The sequence below is a fragment of the Coccinella septempunctata genome, chromosome 8, assembly GCF_907165205.1.
Source record: "Coccinella septempunctata chromosome 8, icCocSept1.1, whole genome shotgun sequence".
Classification (NCBI taxonomy): Eukaryota; Metazoa; Arthropoda; class Insecta; order Coleoptera; family Coccinellidae; genus Coccinella; species Coccinella septempunctata.
This window is the reverse complement of record NC_058196.1, coordinates 30153325-30170272: the sequence shown is the minus strand read 5'-3', so window position 1 is coordinate 30170272 and position 16948 is coordinate 30153325. Positions and strand designations below refer to the sequence as shown.

The 16948-nt window shown below is 35.9% G+C and overlaps 1 protein-coding gene across 1 annotated transcript in view; it reads right to left on the bottom strand.

Annotated features, from left to right (window-relative positions):
• The window catches only part of LOC123318929, a 72069-nt gene extending 56011 nt beyond the window's left edge, over window positions 1-16058 (bottom strand). The window contains exon 1 of the mRNA XM_044905715.1: window positions 15761-16058. The gene's annotated coding sequence lies outside the window, so the exon portion shown is untranslated. The remainder of the gene's footprint in view (window positions 1-15760) is intronic.
• Window positions 16059-16948: the final 890 nt, after the last annotated feature.

Genomic DNA, 16948 nt, shown 5'->3' with positions numbered 1-16948 from the left:
CCATGCAAAAATTTCGTGATTTAGGGTTTGAATTACTAGAACACCCCCCTTATTCACCAGATTTGGCTCCATTCGACTATCATCTCTTTCCTCAACTGAAAAAAAGTTTAAAAGGTCGTAAATTTTCTTCCAACGAGGAGGTAATAAGAGCTGTGGAGGTCTGATCTGCAGAGCAAGAAGAAACATTTTTTTTTGAAGGTGTAGAGACGTTGCAGGTTCGCTGTAATAAATGTATCTAATCAAGAGAGAATATGTTGAGTAATAAAATATTTTGACGTTGAAGTTTTAATTGGTTCTATTACTATAGAACCAAACTCTGTCGTACAGGAAAATGCTCCTATAAGAAACAGTTTCTGGAGAAAGAAGAAACCAAAAGAAAAACAAGCTGAAGAAGTTTGCCAACAATGGATCATTCCAAATATCCTTCGGAATCTTGAGATCCAAGAAGTGTTTGCATCTCCTGCCAACTGCCTTCCCCACAGGACATTGTCTCCTTAGGAAGCATATATGAGAATAGGCTTATCAGAAACTGAAGACTTTAGATTCTGTGGGAAGGAGGAACAAACACCTGTTCACCTGGTTACAAAATGCCCCGCCATTGCAAGCCTGCTCAAGGAATGCCTTGGACGAGCAAATTATAGGAGGATTGAAGACGTAGCCTCCTTTAAGCACTCTCAGAGACTGGGGATCATTGGAACTCTAGAGCTGGAGATCTAGCTATAAATGGCGCAGTGGAATACGAGGTAAAAGATAGTGTCCTTGTGCCTTCTTTGGTATAGGCTGTCTTTTGGAAAACAGAAGACGATCGCCTTCCAGAACACGCCAGTTTGACGATTGTCATTGTTTAGAGTCACATATTGGGGTGGACCATAAGTTGCCTTTATGGAAGATTCTTCTCAAAAAAAGGGCATCTCCTCCTAATGGTTATCGTTGAAAAGGACGGATCATTATGCATCATCCTAATGGCTCAATGAGGAGATGGATGAGTCACATCGGGTTGGACCACGCCGTTTTTGAATCACGGAATAAATTTTCAATAAGCCGCCTTTTCATGCACCGTCAATCGTCAGTTGCGGAGAGTGATTCACTGATTCGCTTTGCCCGATTGTCGTAGTTGGTTATTCCGAATGTAAGTCGAATTGTTTCAGCGTTACGCATGCGAGAATAAAAGGATCATTGTTTAGACAATAGACGCTGAACGTTCGTGGAAAAGGACCGAAAATACCCATCGGGATAGGCCATCGCTAACCCGCACCACGATCGGGATTTCTGCAAGGTCGAGAGCGGTGCAGATTCGATCTGAAATTCGTAACTAAGCCCGGCTTTGACTGGTAGACTGGTAGACTCAGAAAGTCAAAAAGGTTGTTGACAGCCTCCACCCTCTGAAAAACTTTACTATACTATACTTCATTCAAATTTATTTTAGCAGTCGGTTGGCCATGAAATAATTTTCTCAAGTTTTTGTAACTAGAACGAAGTTAGGTTGGCACTCATGAAATGTCGTTAATGTCATAACGCCGTTGCCACAACTAACATCAATTTTTATTACGAAAATGCCGAAATTGCTTGAGAAAAGGGACAGGGTTTCAGGAAGTGCTATTTAGAATTCAGGTCCGCTCATTCAAATAGTTATACCCTGATATTCTAAAATCCACAATACGTCAGACGGTAGCGAACATATTCAATGTAAGAGAATTTATATAATGTTTCATCTGAATCTAAACGACTTATATTTCAGCTGGATATTTCCACAATCAGAAATATTGTGAATGAAGAGGATGGCAAAGAATTTCCTTCTATTGGGAGACCCAAAAAAGTGGTGGCATTTGAGAATTTTATGTTTGAGTGAATTAATGCGAAAAGTTTACTACAGGATTTTCGATAAATGTCATCGGAGAATAAGTTCCCTAAAATGGAGTTTTCTATTTTTCATTTGACTTGTCCTATACAATGTAAATGTCTTAAGGTACTAATAAATACCTAATTATTATTATTACATCAATGTATTAAGATGAATAGCCACAAATATGCGCAAGTTGCCCTGTTACTTGTTTATTCATATGAAATTTTTGTTCAACGGTAAAGTTGCATCTTAACTTGAAACTTCCTTCAATTCCTTTTACTTATATTGATGCAAGATGATTTTTGTTGAAGAATTTAACATTCTTGTTATATTATCTGTTAATTCCTTCGGGAGATACCCATTCCCAACCACTGCATCATATTCATTTCATCTTCGGGTTAATATTTTTGAAATCTACAAATGATGTAAGCCAAAGAAGATAACGGACATTAACTCTCCTCAAGCTATTATGATATTATACTGATCTCTTGTATTTTCCATGCGAATAACTGGATTTGGTATGCCTTCTATCAGTTTGTATAAACTTCAATTATGTTCGTCACATATTTTCCGAAGAGATTCGACATTGTGATAAAATACGTAATAACAGAAACTTTTACGTAGAAAGGGCAACATAACATTGATTTAAAACCCAAAAATGTTTTGACAAGCGTCATAACCCCACATTTTCGTACTATACAGAGTGAAATGTTTCAAATTTCCATGGCCAACCGACTGCTAAAATAAAAGTGAATGAAGTATACTCAAAACTTGAACAAATTTTCAGCGTATGTTTGAGTATTACGCTGACAAAATATGGTCCTCATGACAACTATAATGGCATCAATCTTTGTGGGCGATGTTTTCATACATGGACGTTTTTTACGATGATGGTATTTTTATTGGGAACATAATGAAATCAAGTGGCAACGGCAGGTTATAACCCAAGCAGATTAATCAAAAGACCTTTTACACTCAAATCTGCATACCGTTGAGTTCATTGGCATTCGTTGTCCATGCGTTGGTCATAATTAAAACCGACATAAGAGTGTATGGGGATATTAAAATATGGTCACACAAACTATCGGAAATACGAGGGTTAAAGAAAACAGGATAACTGTGCAGCTAAGCGAAATATTCGCTTATTTAGAAGCAGGCTCCAGGAAGAAGATAAGATTTCGTTTTTGACATAATTCAAACAGAAGTTTCTTCAGACACTGTTGGTTTGATTCTACAAGCGTCACTTGCGTTTGACTCGGGTTTTCATCAATTTTTTTAGCTGTCCAGAGACGGACTTGTCTTCAACGTTGTAAAACGTCGAAGGCATTCCCTAAATGATTTATCAGTTGGAACAATGTCACAATAAACTTCCACAAGCATTCGATACGTTAATTAAAGCAAAAAAACAAAACCACCCGCAAATGCTATTTAGTTAACACCAATCTAACATGTTCAACACATTAAAAAACAAGGTTCTTGTAGCAAACTAAAAGAGCTATAACCTGCATATTATTACTGACTGATGTCCAACTCTCTGAAACCACCAGCATACCAATGCCTTTTTTTCAAACCAATATAACTAATTTTTACTTCCTCAACCTACGAGATTGAAATATCAAGAGTCAAAAATTTTTCTTGTCCTCCTGGTAGAAGTATCTGGTGGTGATATATATTGGCATATTTGCGTAGGCTTCAAGTTGCTTGAACCTGCTCTTGTTTTGTTCGAGAAGGTGAAACTTGGAGATTGTTATACCAGGTCATAATTTATGTCGGTTTTATTGAACATGTTTAATTATTTGGTGAAGAGCAACTAACTTTACCGGATCAGATTTTGGTCAGTTTTAAATCGACTGATGTGGTCAAGAGGACAATCACCTTGATTCATATAAAATTTTCGGTATCCAGAGATCCAAAGGCCTATTGGCTTAATAAAAAAAAGCCTAGTCCTTGGAATAAGGGCTTGAAAGTTTGGCAAGTGGTCCAATTTAATTCTCCCTATTTGTAAGACCGTAGACACTCGGTTTTGAAGGATTAAGACTAGACACTTTGAATTTTAAGGGCTGACCGCCTATTCAGTTGCTCAATAGGCGTAATGGATTGAAGGGTTTCGGAGTTATTGGAATTTTTTTCGAAAAAATAGTAATTCCATTGAATTGATACAGTTATACTTGTAGAAATTAAAATTATCGTATCACTATAGATTGAAAAAAATCTGTATAGGTACCAGATCTCGTTCAAATCTAACTATTTTTGGAAATTTGTCAAAATTAATTTTGTACTTGTTTCGATGCTTTTTTCATCGTTTTCCATTTCCTTCTCGAATCTTAAGTCAACCAGTATCGTGACAAATTTGGTAGACAGTACAAATTTCACTTCTCAGTAGATATTTCGTCATCTTTCTCACATGCCTGACTCAAATATCCGTTTCAAATCCGATACGCTTATACTAAATGACATAGGAAACAGAACACCAAGCATTTTAATGTATTCAACACAACAATTTTTAACACGTTGCCTCTGATGTATACCTAAGGTAACATACATCCAGAAGCAGTGTGGCTTTCCATAAATAATGCAGTATTTTTCTCTTTTTCAACCTTGAACGGCGATGATGCATGCCCAAACAGGCCCTCAAGGATCTACTGTTAAAATATTTGTACGAGTCAAATACTCCCCCTATAAATTCTCCCTGGTAAATTCATCAATACTGGGTGTCCTGTTTTCCATGTCACTCAGTATAACCGTAGGAACCCGGGCGCAGAGTCAAGCCCCCAATATTAAACGGAAATCAGCATCGAATTCTTGAGAAACCTTCGCGATCGGCCTGCACATGCAACCTGGGGAATCCTCCGGTGAAAATTAGTTACTCAACTGGACGCAACATTTACATAACGATTTCAAATTCCGTAGCGGAGTTCATACGCGCTCGGTCGGCACGTTTACGAACGAACAGATGGAATTCGACCTTGAAATAACAAATGCTGGCATGACCTATCTGAAGTCACTTGATTAACCTATAAAAACATCAGATAACAAGTCCAACCGTTGTTGTTCTACTTCATTGATTGAACTTTGGCAAGATACCCAAGTAAAGGTGTCAAAAATATGCACCAAAGGAGGTGCAATTCGGTTCAAAACTTAATGGAAGGGTGATGACGTAACAGGTGGCAATATTAAGACCATTGACAGAATTCGGGTCATTAGTAGTAGCTAGATAATCTTTATAATTGAAAATGGATTAATGTTTTGCGTTGTAATAGCATAGCGTTGAAACGGCTGAACCAATTTCATTAATATTTGTTTTAAAACCTTCCTAATACCTCGAAGAAGGTTCGTGAGGAAGAAAATCTCCAAAAAGTTGCTTGAAAAAGTGGAAAAATCAAAAAAACTGAACTTATGCATGAAACTGGTCTGGGCTAACTAAATATCAAGACATCATCGTATATTTATTATTTAATTCTACATGCACCAATCGTAAAACAGTGTGACTTGAAATCCTAGGGCAACTTGATGAATTCATATGGGTAAAGCTATTCCGAAATCTGCTCATAAACGCAGTGGGTCTCGGAGAACGTAGCCCCGAGCAGAAGTCAACCATGAATCAGCACCAAGTAATGTATTCAGTTGTTCGGTACTCGAACCTCAATGTTTGCCAAGTCCGTACACGTGTACGTCACACGTTTTGACGTCACAGTGTCACGTGAGATCTGCTTCATGAATTTCGATCTAGATACTGAGGAGATCCGATCAATTGCCAAAAAAAGAGAAAGTGTCTTGGAGGAAATGTCCGTAGGCACGTAGGACAGTTCCTTCTGGGACGACGTTTGGTTGGGTGGGATGAATTGTATTTCTTCACATCGAATGTTGGTGACTCACGAGAAGAAGTGTTACGATAAGGCGAATTTGAAAATGTTCCAGTGTCCATGACCTACTTGGTGGAGTGCATTAGATAAGGCAAAATTCGTCCTGATATTCTTTGTGAGCCAAAGCCAAAGTGTTAAGCTTTGAGTTTTCAAACTAAACTCAATGAAGAGGTAGAAGACAGAAATATGCTAGATATATATGTCATTTGTGCTGTTTTTGGGTGAGTTTAGAGCCCTCTAAAGGTTGGGCAAGATGTAAGGCATATGAAAATAAAGGCAAAAACTGAAATAATAGGAAAACCTGGATTGTCCAAACTCCAAAGGTTTACAGACAGCTAAGTTAACAACCAGAAACAGAAAATAAGAACTAATGGTATTCGAAGGGTTATGACAATCTTACGGTAGGGGTAACAGAACTTTGGATGAGAAATATCGAGAATACAAAACCAAAAAACTTAGTAGAAAATGACAGTGGAATAACTAACTGAATTATCACCTTGACCGTCTCCTTGTAACTGTACCAGTCAAGTCGAAATCTTGGATCTATGTAGGAGACGACATCTCTTGAAGAAATCGAGAACTAATCCACTAATGTACGGGAGAAACCAACAAATCGTATCGTTTATCGAATATAATGACCAAATGAGGAAGAAAGGATAACTTTCCCTTGAAATAACCAGAAAAAGACGTGGCATTTGAGAGTTAGTCATGGAAACTTTTTCAAGGTGTGAGGATAGTGCTTCGAAACATAGGAAAGGCAGTCAAAATATCGGAAACACCTCTTGTGAAAGGTTATCTTGTCTATATTACATGTGTAAGGATGTAGGAGGCATATACTAGCAGACACACGTACGAATATTCTAGATGTCAATGATATTGGAACAATTTTAACGTACAGAAATTGAATTGAATGGCCTTATCGAGTATTTTTCGTAAAAATTTTCATCTTTACGAAATGACAATTAAAATAACGAAAGAAGAAATGTAGAATGCATATATTGTGTGTTATTTTCTTTACTCCTACAATTGACACCCGTAACATCTCATTGCACGCAATTCATTCCATTTCCCAGAACCATGAGAGGTAATGAATCATGTACCGAAACAGGGGAAACGAAATAGGAATAGCCAATTAGGAAAACCTAAAAGTAAGTCCTCATCTTAATTTCCTGCGATACCGCATGCACACACCGGGTGAGTCAAAACGTTAGTAAAGCAATTTTCCAGAGAATGACATAATTCCGAATTCGGGTTCGTAATTTAAATAGCGTACACTAATCGTGAAGACGGGTGAGAATCTAGACGGCGCCACCGAAATTCAAGAAGGAACGACATTAATCAGTCTGGACTAGACAGGGATGGTGTAGGGTATTTCCAAATTCTGGATATACCGTTATATTTCCGGTAGCTTATGAAATAGAATCATGGCTTATTTTATGGAAGATAAATCGATTTCAATATTCATTTTATTATGTTTCATAACCCTGTATGTTATACAGGGTTGTCAGTATTTTGGAAAATTCCAGTTTTTGTGGAAAATTCAAGACATTTCTCAACTTTGAAGTGCTGTAGCAACCCGAAAAATCGCACCGGACGAACGTTGATTTTTTTGCTCATATATCGATCCTTTGCGAATGGAAAAATCTAATTTTTATTCACCTACCGCGAACATTTTGGATTTCATGATTTTTCCGCAAAGATCCAAAATTTTGGATTTTCTATCGACCATACCTGCAAAAATAATCCTTTCAGCAAAAATCTGTTTGCATATTCGGAATCTACGCCCTCGAATTAGTCAACAGTATAAATTTGGTTGCGATCGGAGCAGAAATTTTTTTTTCGAAAAATCGCCATTTTTCCATGCATATGTATGGTGCAAAAAAATCAATTTGCTCCGAACGCAACCAAAATTTAACCTCTGACTAATTCGAGGGCGTAGATTACGAATATGCGAGCAGAGTTTCGCTGGAAGGATTATTTTTTATGTTGACTTTTGCATTCGTAAAGGATCAATCTACAAGCAAAAAATCAGCATTCATTCAGTACGATTTTTCTGGCTGCGGCAGGACTTCAAAGTTAAACGAATTTTTTAGAATTTTCTACAAAATATTATTTCCTTCCGAAAATACTAAACTTGGAGAAAAACTGATTGCATATTCGTAATCTACGACCTCGAATATATATAAAAAATGACTCAGGTCGATATAGCTCGAAAAAAAAATTCGAAGAGACGCTACCCACCGTTACAACCCCCTCCACCGAAAATCCGTAAAAAAATTATTTTTCGAGCTTTATCGACCCGTGTCATTGTTTTTGTCTAATTCGAGGTCGTAGATTACGAATATGCAATTAGTATTTTTCCAAGATCTGTATTTTCGAAAATAAATCACTTTTTGTGGAAATCTCCAAAAAATTTGGTCAATTTTGAAGGGCTGTAGCAGCCAGAAAAATCGCACTGGACGAATGCTGATTTTTTCGCTTATAGATTGATCCTTTACGAATGGAAAGGTCCAAATTTCATTCACCAATGGCGAACAGTTTGGATTTTATAATTTTTTCCGCGAATTGGCGGAGTTTTGCTCCGGAAAAACATTTTCACGCCCACGCAGGATGAAAAACTCAAATATCGAATCCGACCCTGTCTTCCGTGCTCTTCCGATTCCCGGAATCAGAAAACGACGTGAATCATCCGAAAACGGCACTGTTATCCGTCGGCGGTAATAAATTTATTACGTCAAAACCGTCGATCCGTGAAAAAGGCACACTTCCTGTGCACGGATTATGTGGGGGAGTAGTTAGCGCGTTGATTGAAAGATGCGCCGGCCGGTACGGGCAGCGCCGAAGCCTGAAGTGCGGCAACCATAAATACACGGACACGTATTGTTAGTGATCACTGCTAGGCGCCGAGTGTCCGGAAAAATTGGTATTTGAAGAGATGGGTGATGTTGGGTACGTTTAAACAGTTCGGATGATGGGTGAGTTTGATTTTAAGCTTCGTTACTTTGTGTATTATTTATTTATTTATTTTTATTTATTTAACTTTCTACATCCAACAGGCAAATGCCCAATTACAGGTGTATACAATAAACCAATACATACAGGTATACCTACATATATGTATAATAATGCCTCAAGCCGTCGCCAGTCGAGGCTATGGATTATGAGCCAAAAATCACAAAAAAAAAACAAACAAACAAAAGATTAGTTTCTAATTAACATATATAATTGTCTCTTAAACTGACCTAAACTAAGAAAAAACATATCAATTGAGGGTAAACTATTCAAGCTTCTGCAGATAGATGCTACCGGACTATGAAAATGGTGTTGAGTATTAGAGACAGTAATCCTAAAAGTTAGATTCGTTCTGGATGAAAAGCGAGGCGTATTAAAATTCAACAGAGACAGCAGATACATCGAATCGACTTGACCATTAACTAATTTGAAAGCAAAGATTGCACCTGAAATTTCTCTCCTCTTTCTCAAACTTGTGAAGTCAAATTCAACCAGAAGAGAGTTATAATCGTAATGACGAATAGGGTAAACGCTATGCTTTTTGAAATATAAAAATTTCAAAAATTTTTTTTGGACGGATTCCAACGCTACAATATATTTTTCGTGGTTGGGATTCCACACCAACGCACAGTACTCAAGTTTTGTACGTATCAAACTGAAATAGACCGACTGAACAGCCAACATATTAGAAAATTCTTTGCAATTGCGTAAAACGAAACCCAAAGATCTATTAGCTTCACAGATAATCCCACCTATGTGGAGGTCGAATGTAAGCTTGCTGTCGAATAAAACACCTAAATCCTTACACTCGTTTACCCTTTTCAAAATATGGTTGCCAATATTATAATTGAATTCTTCGGTGGTTAGCTTTCTTGAGTAACTCATAACTTTACATTTACTGATATTTAGAGGCAATTCGTTCTCAGTACACCATTCATATAAATGTCTAATATCTTCCTGCAACATATAAAAGTCTTGTATATCATGAATCACTCTGAAAATCTTGAGATCATCCGCAAACAAAAGCTTCCTCGAGTTAATCGCAGTGCAAACATCGTCTATAAATATAAGAAATAAGAGGGGCCCCAAATTTGAACCCTGAGGTACCCCTGACCGTGCAATAAAATAAAATGACTTTACTCCTTTTAATTCAACATATAATTTCCTATTATCGAGAAATGATTTTATCAACATTACAATATTCGGTGAAATACCAAAGCGACTTAACTTCTTCAAAAGCAATCTATGTGATACCCTGTCGAAAGCTCTACTAAAATCCGTATAGATTACATCGATTTGTTTCCGACCATCTAAACAATCTGACACATACTGTGTAAAGGTACAAAGATTTGTGACTGTGCTCCTCGAGCGCATGAAACCATGTTGAAGTTCAGACAATTTACCTGATACATGAGAGTAAATCATGTCAAAAAGCAAAATCTCAAATAACTTGGAGAAAGCAGAGATAAGGGCAACAGGTCTGTAATTTTTAATATCAGCAGGTTTTCCTGACTTGAAAACCGGACAAATACGTGACACTTTCCACATTTTAGGAAATTTGTTAGTCTTCAAAATTAAATTATAGATATACAACAAAGGTTCGATGAGTACACTTATTTGATTCTTTACTAGCTTAGTTGGAATATTGTCTGGACCACAGCTCATTTTACTTTTTAACGACATTGCTGCTTTCAATATTTGGTCTTCTGAAATTTTATTGATCTGAAAAGATTCAGTAAAGCTGAACGAGTCATCCAAAGCATCAAAGGATTCCATATTATATTCTGAATTATTATAAACACTCTTAAATTGATCTGCAAAAGCGTCAACAATGGACTTTGGAGATGAAAATTTTTTGCTATCATCATACATTTCACCGGGAATACGAGTTTTATTTCGCTTGGAATTCAAAAAAGACCAAAATTCACGAGGATTCTTTATTAAGTTGTCTTCGGATTTTTTAATGAACTCGGAGTATGAAGTCTCTATTCCTTTTTTTACAACTCGTCTCATATTGCTGAAACGTTCATAATTAAGATGACACTTATGTCTCTTATACATTCTATGGTAGTGATTTTTTAGCTTTATACTCTTTATGAGATCTCTTGTATACCAACTGGGGTACTTATGGGTGTTGCTATTGAAAAGGGGACAACATTGAGAAAGTATATACTGAACTCTTTCATTGAATCTCTCGCATACATCATCAGAATCTGAAAGACTCTTCAAAAAATTCCAATCAGTGCCATTCATAAGTGTAACAAATTTCTGGTTATCAATTTTACTAAAATTATATTGTTTGATACTAGGCAAAACGATGTTTTTTTGTCTAAATTGCAAAGACAATCTCACGGTAATACATGGATGGTGTGTATCTATAGGCACCAAAGGTTCAGGGTCATTCAAAACATCACATTTCAGATATTCAGAAGTTAAAACTAAATCAAGTAATCTATTATTACAATTGGTAACAAAATTATTTTGGACCAAATTAGCGAAGTTAACAAATGATTGATACCTAAGAAGCAAACTTGATGACTCATTCGTCTCATAATAACCCTGTAAAGCAGAAATATTGAAATCTCCCAAAATCATAACGGACTCAGGACTATTCAAATCCTCCAGAATTTCAAAAATGTCATTATATACATTTATATTTGAATCTGGGGGAATATACAGTAATATTACATAAAATAAAAGCCTTGATGCAACAGAAATCTTCACATACACCATATCCACCGATTCCACCGAACACTCCAATTCACACAGCTCCGATGTAAAAAGGTCATCATTAACCGCAAGCAGAACTCCACCCCCTCGAACACCATATGCTCTGTCCTTACGATATACTGAATAATTCCCTGGAAAAAGCTCCGAATCCGATACACCATCTCTCAACCAGGTTTCAGTAACTGCAATAATTCCATGCTCGCTGTTTAAAACGTTTTTATAGAATGAATGTGTTTTTGAATTTAGTCCCCTGCAGTTCTGATAATAAACAGTAATGTTATTAAGACTTAATTTTTGCGTATTGGACGTTTTTTCAGGTTTTTTTCACGTATTGTTGGGATTCCATTCAAATAAGCAACATAGATGTCCTCACCGTTCTCACGCCGTGCATTGAAATCCTTCCAAACCTGCCTCTGATATTCTCTTTGACTTACGGTCAAATCAGGTCTTATCATCAAATTCTTGAACTCACCTGAGAAGGCCAGTTTTTTCTTATTCTTCAGCATAATGGACACATGAGAACTATCCATGAAATGTATTTTCACAGGACGTGTCTTGTCTGGCTGCCGACGTCCTACCCGATGAGCCTTTATATCTCCAGCGTCCAAATCAGGGATAATTTCTCTACAAACGTCGAGGGCATAAACTGCCTCATCCGTACTATCTTCCGGAATACCGAATATCAGAATGTTGCTTTCCCTTCGCCTAATTTCATTCACCTCGGAGACAATATGTGTCACGTTTGGGGATTCCTTCCCGTTATCTTCCAACTTTTTCTGCAGTTCGACAATCTGGTTTGTTAAGCCGATTATCCTTTCATCATATTTACGGTCTAATAAATAAACACTGTTTTTTACTTCATCAAGTTTCTTTTCAAACTGACTGAGTTTATTTTCTATTATTTCCAGAACACTAGAAGAGACCTTCTCAGCAATTTTCTTCATAAATGTATCATCAAGACAAATTCGTCTCACCATCTCCTCTGTCATTGTTCTAATCTCCATTTGTTGATCCCGTGTAATTGGCATATTGAAATATGTGATATCTAACTCGGTTAAATTCTAAAAATGGAACTTTCCACCCTATGCATTCACCTTCTGAGCACTTTTATTGTCCAACAAAAGCAGTTTTCACAATTCACCAGAGAGAAACAAAGAAATTAAAGAATTATTATGTGGATAACTCCGATGCACGTCCGATCGAGCTGACGACTGTACATTATTCGTTTTTTATGAGAAAAATAGGTTTTTTTTAGCTACATATTTGACTAGAATTATGCTGTTGGATTCGATTTCGTTTTCAACTTTCTGAGATTCTAACTTGAAATAAATCAAGATGTCGGGAGGTATTTGTTTATTATTTTAGTCAAACTAAAGAGTTAAATAAAAATAAGTAAAGAGAGTAGTAATTTTCAAGGGACCCCCATCTTTTTCGGCTTTTTCGAAGGTCAACCTGCGTTACGCTTATCGTAGAGTTCAAAGAGATACATATTCTGAAAGAGCAACCCTTCCAGTAACAAATCTCGAAATTTCATTTGCCTTAGTGCCACCGTTAGGACTTGACGAATTTTAAAGTAACCCCACCCTTTTCGAAATGTTTCAAAGTTCAATTCGACAAAAGTTTCTACCATAAAAATCATCGTAGATTCGTAGAACTAAAAGTTAGACATTTTCGTTATTCATGATGTCATACCTCAACACGCTGTATAACATAGTGTAAAAAAATTTAATAATTTGATTCTTGTGATGATTTTATATAAGCTAAATAGAAATTTTAACTACTGTACTTTTCGTACCAGAAATTATAATTTTGATGAAAATAAATTTTCGATAGATACATAGGTGAAAAATTTCAACGATTTCATTTTTGTCGAAATTAAGTATTTAATTTGTCCCTGAACTAATTTTACGAAGATTGTAGGACGAGAAAAAAAATATTTTAGACTGATTTCAACGCACAGAAATATTGGGAGAAAAATGAGAGAAAGAGAGATTTTCCCACTTAAATACTAATAAATTGTTATCAGAATTACCATGTAGCAAGGATCAATTCTAATTTTGACCCAAGTTAACACATAGAGCACGTGCAAATACAATTATTGTTCTAAATAAATTTACTGATAGGATGAAGGTTCATATTATGTATATGGCAAATAGCAATCCATAAACTGCAATCCGAATATTGCATCGGAGATATCATCAGCTCTTATCTTATCAACGTTATGAAATAGAATTTATTCGCAACTGAAATTAACAATAATATAATTCAACAGACAAATTAATTTCAGTTATCACTGTTGCAGTTAAAAATTGCAAAAATTCAAATGCTAGTTATTTTTTCGACATTTTTCAAATGATCATAATGATAATCACATAATAGGTACATCGATATACTCAGGTGTGTAAGACATGAAGAAATTATAATCATTTACATTATTTAGTCGAATTATGTGAAATTTTTCACATTTCTGTATCTGTTAGATGTGTGTTTAAGATAATGATTTTGATTTTTTTCTAGTGAGGTCAACCTCCCAGGTATTCTCTCCAGAGACTCTAGCGTCATCCAGATAGATGTGAAGAATTCATACCAAAATCAGATTAATCCATAGTCTTATCAGTAGAAACTGTAGAAAGTGTCTTATCTCTCACAACTTATAACCTTCGAAAATATTGATTAAGTTTTTTATTATTATGCTTAACATAGCACAATTTGCACATGACTATTTCAGAATGTTAGATGATAATGAGGTTTTCAAAAAAATATCCCTCAAAAATTGGTGATTAGTAAATCCCCCTTGTCTTCAAGATTTTATTGAAATACTTCCACAAAAATCATTCATTTGAAATTTAATTGGAGGATTTCTTAGATATCTTCGTGGGGCTACAAAATATTCAAAGCGTTACGTAAAAATTACATTATTTTGAAGATATATTTATATATACTTTAAGTAATTAAAAAATAACTCGACCAAAAAAATACAATTTGGGATTATTTTAGCATGGTTTGTTGATGAACACTGAACTTTCTATTTATTCCCTCCAGAAACAAGCTGAATCTATTTTTGCGATCTATTCGTAGAAGATTTGCTATTTTCAAAACGTCGATGAGTTACTTGTCTTCAAAAAATATGGGAATGATGCCATCAACCTACATCCTGCAGACGATTTATATTTAGCCGATTAGATTAAATCTTATGACACAACTTTATTCCATTCATTTTTTCAGAGCTATTCATTTCCTTTTCATCTGAAGAGGATCATGAACTCGATATAAATGAATTGTTGCCATTGTGTACTTATATTAATTATTTTCATACAGGCAATATTTATTCGTTGATTTAATTTTGTTTCACATATTTTCATATATTATTTCCCAAGAATTTAAATCAAAATATTACATTTGGAGAATATTTATTCATTTAGTTTATTTTTTTAAAGTTCTTTTTAGGACTGATTATTACGATTATAATACATATATAATATTTCCCAAGACTTCGAATCAAAATATTGATTCGAATTTTCGATTCATAAGAATTATAATACATATGCATATAATATTCAATAATTTTGATGATTTCTTGTAGAGAAAAATTGGAATAATGGTTTTTCTTGTATCATCACTTTCCAAAATATTTTATTTATTTTTTTTCCATTGATAATTTAGCTTATTTTCACCTCTTTTTCATTGTTTCAGGATTAGACTTGTTCTGAATATATCGAATAAAAAATGATGAACATATCAATGAAATTTCTATTTTGTTCTTATGATTATGATTTTTTGTAATTTTATTGTATATTTCTTTGGTGTTTAGTTCAATCGTTTTTGGGAATATAAATGTTGTTTATAGCGTTTTATTCACTCTTCTTATAAAACTAAAATGTGATTTCTGCTGGAAATGATACCTACACTTGAAAGAAAGAAATTTTCATCTTGTCAGTAAGATTGAGATGCCATCACATGTTCCAATGTTTCCATGTTGAGGTAAGGAACGGGATTTTTTCAATATTTACGATTAGAACGGAAAGTATTGCACCTCATTCGCATAATTTAAGAAGCGAAGTACAAAAATGACAGATTTTACGTCATTTAACGATCGACCATCAAATAATTTACAGCTAAGCGTGAGGCGATGAACTTATAGCCAACATTCGTCAATCCGCGACCGGCGAATCTTGTTTTCAAGGCTCCGCGAGTCTCTAGAATCTAAACGCTGCATCACGTGCTCCTACAATAATCGAATTAAATCGAAAACGTCCATAAAACCTCCCGAAAAGTCGGAAAATTCCCGTCTGTGAACCTGGTTGAAACTCACCGTCCAAATTCGGTCGCTGAAGAGGGTCCAGGAGGATAGAAACTTTACCGGCGCCACGTATGACCCGCAGACACACACAAACTGACCCGAAACACGTCTGGACGTTCGTGATCCTTCAGCAAACCGGCCGGTCGATCGTGACGATAAGGAGACACAGACACGCGAACGTTAAAATTAAAATCGGGGAAACGCGGCGGTCGGGGGTCGCGTTATGGTAATTTCCACGGCTTTTCCGGCTATTTTCCGCACGCGGGTCCGTTTTCCGGGTCGGGCTGCACGCGTGGTTGGCTTCCAAACTAGACTGATCGAGCGTTCTCGGAATATTATGTAATATTATTGGAAGGAAGCGTGGGAGTCGGCGTGAACCTTGTAGTTTGGGATTCCAGAGTTTCCCAACAGGCCAGACGCGGGGTTCAGATTCATGAGAAAATTATTTTTCATCGCGCGTAGCTCAGAAGAACTTGTAATGCGCTTTTTTCGGAAAAAATTAAGAAATAATGCAGATATTTAGATTTAGCTGATTTTCAACAGTTACTTGAACAAAAATCATCGTAAAGCCATTTTAAAAGGAGCAAATTATAGCTTCAAATATTTAGTTTTTGATTAGTCCATTTTTCATCTTTCGAGTTAGGTTGTATCTAGCAGAAATATCATAGTAGATTCAAACGTAATACATAATCTGAAAAAGCAACCCTTCTAGTGATAAATCTTGACATCTCATCCACCCCGTCGCAACCGTTCGGTCTTGAGGAAGTTTTAACTGACCCCATCTTTTTGGGAATTTTTCGAAGGTCAACTTGCGAGTCGTTTTTCTTCCAGGAAAATTATCGTAGATCTGAATGTGGTACATATTCTGAAAGAGCAACTCTTCTAGTCATAAATCTGAGAATTTCATCCATTTCGGTGCAACTTTTCGGTCTTGAGGAAGTTTTAACCGAACCCAACTTTTTGGGAATTTTTCGAAGGTCAGCTTTCGAGTAATTTTTATTCCAGGATAATTATCATAGATCTAAATGTGATATATATTTTGATAGAGCAATCCTTCTAGTGATAAGTCTGAGAGGTTCATCCATCTCCGCGCCACCGTTCGGTCTTGACGAATTCCCAAGTGAAATTTACAATTTTTGAAAAATGCCATTTCCAAGATGGAAACTTGAACGAAGGGAGATAGGCTTTCGAAATTGCTCG